This window comes from Sapajus apella, unplaced genomic scaffold (assembly GCF_009761245.1).
Source record: "Sapajus apella isolate SASKATOON/1434 unplaced genomic scaffold, GSC_monkey_1.0 scaffold52, whole genome shotgun sequence".
NCBI classification, from domain to species: Eukaryota; Metazoa; Chordata; class Mammalia; order Primates; family Cebidae; genus Sapajus; species Sapajus apella.
The window spans coordinates 10393498-10401070 of NW_022436992.1; positions in this window are offsets into that span (position 1 = coordinate 10393498).

Here is a 7573-nt window from a genome sequence, read left to right on the forward strand (position 1 = left end):
TCTGTAATCCCAGCACTTTGGGAGGCTGAGGCAGGTGGATCATCTGAGGTCATGAGTTCAAGACCAGCCTGACAAACATGGAGAAACCCCATCTCTACCAAAAATACAAAATTACCCAGGCATAGTGGAGCATGCCTGTGATCCCAGCTACTTGGGAGGCTGAGGCAGGAGAATTGCTTTAACCTGGGGGGCAGAGGTTGCAGTGAGCCGAGGTCATGCCATTGCACTCCAGCCTGGGCCACAAGAGTGAAATTCTATCTCAAAAAATATATATGGAGAGAGAGAGAGAGAGAGAGACAGGTTCCACTATGTAGCTTAGTGGCTGCCAGGAGTTATGGGTGGGGATGTGTGGGACTATAACAGAGTACAGCCCAGCGCTGTGGCTCATGCCTGTAATCCCAGCACTTCAGGAGGCCGAGGCGGGAGGATCACGAGGTCAAGAAATCGACAGCATGGTGAAACCCTGTCTCTACTAAAAATACAAAACATTAGCTGGGCATGGTGGCGCATGCCTGTAATCTCAGCTACTCAGGAGGTTGAGGCAGGAGAATTGCCTGAACCTAGGAGGTGGAGGTTGCAGTGAGCCGAGATCGCGCCATTGCACTCCAGCCTGGGTAACAAGAGCGAAACTCCGTCTCAAAAAAAAAAAAAAACAGAGTAGCATGAGAGACTCCTTGTGTGGTGATGGAATAAATGTGTAACTAGATTGTAATCATGGTAATACAACTCTATACATGTAATAAAAAAGCGTATGTCTGGGCGAGGTGGCTCATGCTTATAATCCCAGCACTTTGGGAGACCGAGGCAGGTGAATCACCTAAGGTCAGGAGTTCAAGACCAGCCTGGCCAACAAGGTGTAACCCCTGTCTCTACTAAAAAAAAAAAAAAAAATTTAGCAATGTGTGGTGGTTCATGCTTGTAATCCCAGCTACTTGGGAGGCTGAGGCAAGAGAATCAATTGAACCCAGGTAGTGGAGGTTGCAGTGAGCCAAGATCACACCACTGCACTCCACCCTGGGTGACAGAGCAAGACTCCATCTCAAAAACAAATAAATAAATAAATAAAAGCCTAGCACTACACATGCTCAAATAAATACATGTAAAAATTGGTGAAATCTAGAAATAGCCTATCGATTGCACAGATGTTGACTTCCTGGTTTTGATATTGAATTATTATTGTTATGTAAGATGTTACCACTGAGAAGAGTTGGAAGAAGGGTACCAGGGACCTCAGTTTTTTATCGTTGCAACTTCCTGTGAATCTATCATTATTTTAACATTAAAAAAATAGTGAAAAGGAATAGATAGGACAGAGAAGCTCAGAGTGCTTCACTCAGGGCAAGGGTGAATGTTGTTCTCCTGAAACTTTTGCTTCATTTGTGTGCGCTCATGTGAGTACTGGGTAACAATATGTAGGTACTTAATGTACTTCCTGGGGGTGGGGGTGGATCTCTCGGGTCAAAAAAAATTAAAAACCACTGCTCTACATCATGCTTAGCTGACTCAAAGACCTACAGGAGTCAGGCAGACCATATAAAGAAGCAAAACCGGCCTGGTCCATTAAGATTGATGTCACTCATCTGTCCCGCGTACAGTCAAATCTCTTACTATGACAGGTTTTATAATAATACAAATATTCTTTACTTTCACAAATAAATGTGATTTCTTATTTTTCTTGAATCACATGGCATTCTTGTTCTGTCTTTTCTCCTCACTTTTTTTCACTTTTTTCTTTATTGTGGTAAAATATACATAGCGTATAATTTATATTTTTAAGTGTACAGTTCAGTGGCATCAAGTGAATTCACATTCTTGGGCGACTCTCAAAGTGATTCATCTCTAGAGCTTTTTCATCATCTCACACTGAAATTTTGTACCAGTAACAAGAATTCCCCATTCTCCCCTCCCCCCAGCCACTGGTAACCACTGTTCTACTTGCAGTCTCTATGTATTTTCTCCCACTTTTGAGAGTGAATTCATTTATCTATTGCTGAGAAACAAATTACTCCAAAACTTAGCACATCAAACATAAAGTTCTTATCTCACAGTTTCTGGGAGCAGCTTAGTTGAATAGTTTCTAGCTCAGGGTCTCTCATGAGGTTGCAATCAACTCCACAGCCAGGACTGCAGGTCTCTGAAAGCTTAGCTGAGTCTAGAGGACCCACTTCCTCACTTACTCATGCAGTGGCTGGCAAGTCTCGGCTGCTCACTGGTTGTGTTAGCCAGAGGTTTCCGCTCCTCACCACATGGGCCTCTTCACAGGACTGCTCACAACACGGTAAGCGGCTTCCCCCAGAATGAGAAATCCAAGGGAGAGAAGGACAGAGCCAGGCACCAAAATGGAAATTGCAGTCTTTTATATCTTAACCTCAGAAATGACATACTATCATCTCTGCCATATGCCATTGGTCACATAAGGCAACCCCAGTGCCAGAGAGGAGAGGACTACACAAGGATGGGAACAGGAGGCAGGACTCCTGAAGGCTGGCTCACATGGACCGAGACCAAGGATCAAAAAGTATTTCTGGCCAGGTGCGGTGGCTCACGCCTGTAATCCCAGCACTTTGAGAGGCCAAGGTGGGCAGATCACCTGAAGTCAGGAGTTCAAGATCAGCCTGGTCACCATGGTGAAACCCCATCTCTACTAAAAATACAAAAATTAGCTGGGCATGGTGGCATATGCCTGTAGTCTCAGCTACTGGGGAGGCTAAGGCAGGAGAATCGCTTGAACCTGAGAGGCAGAGGTTGCAGTGAGCTGAGAATATGCCACTGCACTCCAGCCTGGGCAACAGAGGGAAACTCTATCAAAAAAAAAAAAAAAAGAAAGAAAAAAAAAAAGGAATAATTCCGGAACAAAAACAAAAAAACAACCCAAAAAAAAAAAACAACAAACCACACTTGTTTCCTCATTTCCATGCTGGAAAGACATTAGGGAATGATAGGAAATCCAATACAATGAAGAGGACATGCCTCATTTCAAGGGGGCAGCTGTTCACTGTCGTGTTCCCATGAGAAAATACAGACTCAGCGCTACTAGATCTTCAGTACGGAAATCTTCCAATGTTTAAGTGTTGGCTGAAGTTTTTGTTAAATTCAGCATGGCCAAACAAAATACATATGCCAGCTGAATTCAGGCTGGCAGTTTGCAAACTCTGCTGCAAGGTCTAGGGAAAGGGCGGTAAAATGGCGAGGTGCCCAGGCTTTGGAATCAGTCAGACCAGGATTCAAGTCGCAGCAATGCCAATCACCAGCTGCGTGACCTCCACCAAGCCTTAGGTACCTGAACTATAAAGCAGAGATGTTTAAAATACTGCCATTTCACACTATTTCATCTAGGATTAAGTAAGATAATACATGTGAAGTCCTTAGTGTCGAATCTGGAACACAGTAACTGCTCAGTAATGTGAGTCGCTGTCATCATTGCTATTCTAGCAGAAGAGATGAAAAATCACACAGTAACATTCTCACTCACACTGTGGCCTTTAGCCACCTGGGCTACCTAAGCAACTGCCAAGGTTTATGTAGGCGCTAATCCACAGTCTCCACAGAGTACAACAATCTGCTGAGGCTGAACCTCAAAGACCTGTTTTATTTTATTCACAATTTTATGTTTTGTTTTGTTTTGTTTTGTTTGAGATGGAGTCTCGCTCTGTCACTCAGGCTGGAGCGCAGTGGCACAATCTCAGCTCATTGCAACCTCCACCTCCCCAGTTCAAGCGATTCTCCTGCCTCCGCCTCCTGAGTAGCTGGGACTACAGGCGCCTGCCACCACCCCCAGCTAACTTTTTTTTTTGTATTTTTAGTAGAAATAGGGTGTCACTATGTTAGCCAGGATGGTCTCCATCTCCTGGCCTTGTGATCCACCTGCCTCGTCCTCCCAAAGTGCTGGGATTACCAGTGTCAGCCACTGTGCCTGGCCACAATTTTATCTTGGATGAGCCCTTAAACCTCATGACCTACAAAAACATACAGCATTTTGATGGTATGGAAAATATAGAATTGCATCTTGATTTCTTTGCTTCCCATGCCTCCTTTGTGTGAGGCTGGCAACTATTTTCAGGCTGGCAAAACTGGCACTCAGAAGGAGACTGTTTCACAAATGGAATAACAGCAATAGACAGACCAGGGAGGTCTTCTAGGGTGAGGTCTCCTCACTTGTGAAGGTCTCCTCACTTGTGAGCCTACTCTGGGCCATCTCTATAACAGTCCAAATACTTGGCTATTCTCATCTCAGTGAGGATAGCCTCTACTCATCGAATGTCTCCAATGACAGGAAACTGATCACTTTCCCCAAAGTAGCTCATTCCATTTCAATTAGGAAGTTATGCTTTTTTTTTTTTTTGCCCTGGAAACTGCCAAGTTTTACGCATTGGTTCAAAGAATATTGACTGAGCTCTTACTATGTGTCAGGCATTGGCTTAGGTGCTGGGGGTACGGCAGTGAACGAGACAGATGAGGTCTCCCATTTTCTATGGCAGGACATACACAATACACAAAGAAATGAATGTGGAACATGTTTAGTTGTACGTTGGTTAGAGATGGATTCTGTGAAGAAAAATGAAACACACTTAAGGGCTAGAGAATAACAAGGGTGTTGCTCTATACGGGTGGCCAAGGAGAGTTCTCTGAGGAGAGAGACACTTAAGCAGGTTCCTAAATAAAGGAAGAAGGTGAACAATGCATATGTTCAGACCAAGAAGAGCAAAAACGAGGGCAAGGGCCCTATAGCAGGAGTGAATGGTTTTCTTACATTCAAAGGAAATCTGGACGGGACTCTTTCTTCCTATCCATGCAATCACAGATCTCACTGCCACTTGCCAGTTAACCGTGTTAATCATCTCTCCCTGTATTTGTAGGATTGATATTAGGGCCAAGAGCCTTCCACATCTGTCTCTACCAGGTTTATCTCATCACATTTTGTTCATTTCTCTATGGGATCCAGTTGGTTTTGGAGCTTAGACGTTCACCCTTCATAGCATAATCATTACTCTATCCACATCCTCATTCCAGTCCCTGATAAAAATGTCACGTTGGACAAGTCTGAGGAATGAAGCCCCATGGCAAGCCTCCAAAGGCTTCCCCACCCCCACCAGGTTGACAGTCATCAAGACTTTCTTAGTTCCTCTTATTAGTTCTACATTTTCCAAAACATCCTTCTTGACAAAGAAAACGGCAATGTCACTGCAGTTTAGTAGTTCAGCTTGGTCTATTCCATCTGTGAGCAGTATAAAATCTGTTTCCAGCAGCAGGCTGAAATGTTGTCACATATAAATGGCACCACAAGTCATAAGTGAATGCAAGGCAGGAGCATGAATATTATTGACTGACTTTGAGCCATTTACCACACTAGACTTGTAACTTGAGAGTTTCATTGTATCTTTCTCAGAATGCTGCCAGACATTTTGTGAGCATTCAATAAACATTTATTGAATAAGTATATGTGTGTTACATTAAGTATATAGGAAAAAAGTGCCCAAAGGAGTTCTGAGACCGTGGAACCACTAGGTTATGATTTATCTAGCTCATGGTGTTCCAGTTATCTAATGCTGTGTAACAAATAATCTCAAACTTAGTGTCTAAAAACAACCAAAACAGGGCCAGGTGCAGTGGCTCACGCCTGTAATCCCAGCACTTTAGGAGGCCGAGAGGGGCAGATCACGAGATCAGGAGTTCGAGACCAGCCTGACCAACATGGTGAAACCCCGTATCTAAAAAAAAAAATACAAAAATGAGTGGGTGCAGTGGTACGTGCCTGTAGTCTCAGCTACTGGGGAGGCTGAGGCAGGAGAATCGCTTGAACCCAGAAGGCAGAAGTTGCAGTGAGCTGAGATCACATCACTGCACTCCAGCCTAGGTGACAAGAGACTCCATCTCAAAAAAAAATACAAATTAAAAAAACTACATTTATTTTGCTCATGAGTCTGCAATTTGGGCAGGGACAACTCATCTCCAGTCCACTCAGCATTACCTGGAGCAGTTTTTGTTTGTTTGTTTGTTTGTGTTTTAGATGGAGTTTCGCTCTTGTTGCCCAGGCTGGAGTGCAATGGCACAATCTCGGCTCACCACAACCTCTGCCTCAACCTGGGGCAGTTTTAAGCTTCGAAGGCTCATTCACTTGCGTGGTTAGTGGTTGATGCTGGCTGATGGCTCTGACCTCAGCTGAGGCTATAGCTGGAATGCTGACATGTGGTCTTTCCTTGTAGATGCTTGGTTTTCTCAGAACTTAAAGGCATCCTGAAAGAATGTCAGGCAGAACCATGTAGCCTTTTATGACCTAGTCTCAGAAGTCACAAAGCATCATTCCTTCCAAGTGTTATTCACTAAACAAAGTCACGGCTGGGCCCAGTGGCTCACGCTTGTAATCTGAGCACTTTGGGAGGCCAATGTGAGTGGATCACGAGGTCAGGAGTTCAAGACCAGACTGGCCAACAAGGTGAAACCTCATCTCTACTAAAAATACAAAAGTTAGCCGGGCGTGGTGGCGGGCACCTGTAATCCCAGCTACTCAGGAGGCTGGGGCAGAAGTATCGCTTGAAACAAGAAGGTGGAGGTTGCAGTGAGCCAAGATCGCGCCACTAAACTCCAAACTGGGCAAAAGAGAGAAACTGTGTCTCAAAAAAATAAAAAAGAAAGTCACTAAGGCCAGTCTGTACTCAAGAAATGGTATTAAAATGCCAAAGAATACACAGATGTTTTAAAACCACTGCCAATGGAACTGGATGAGACACAGATTTGACCATTGTCAAGCAATGAATGCCAAACAGGCTGCCTGCTATGTTAGAGACAGGCCACAGGGCTGTACTGAGCAAGGATAAGGAATGCCTGCAAGTCTGCTTAAAGTGCCTTTGTTTAGGAGTCTTGCATACTTACTCTCTCTCCAAACATATGTCTCCATAGCTATATTTAGAAGTTGATTCCTTTGTTTTCTAAATAAAGGGAAGTTGGAATGGAAGTTCACCATGGGTCCAAATTGGTACAATTGAATGTTCTTACATCCAGGTCAAAGGTGGGGCCAGGAATGTATTATAATCATACCTTAAACAATGCTTGGCATTGCAACAGAAAAGGAGTTAAGTGCCAATGAAACCCTCCAAAGAGTCACTACCTGAAAATCTGGATATTTTTACATTGGATTTAGCAGATCCTTCAACAATGCATGTCAGAGACTAGTCCAAGTCCTCCCAACCCTGCTTTCGTTTTCTGCTAGGGACAGCTGGACTACATTTCCCAGCCTCCCAAGGCAGTTAGGTGAAACCACATGAATGAGCTCTGGCCAAAGAAATGAGAGAGGAAGTAATGGAGACTACTTCCAAGCCTGATCCATAGAAACTCCAGTGTGGTCCTCTAGCCTCTCCTCTTTCCCCATCCACTGGCTGGTTGGTGTGGGCTCCAAGGAATTAGAGGAGAACAGAGTAACAATAGAGAAGGGGCCTGAGTTCCTGAGTCACTACTGGAAAAGAATTGCCTGATCAGCAACATCAACATAGAATGTTGCTGCATGAGTAGAAAATAAACTTGGGAGGCCGAGGCAGGTGGATCACGAGGTCAAGAGATCGAGACCATCCTGGTCAAC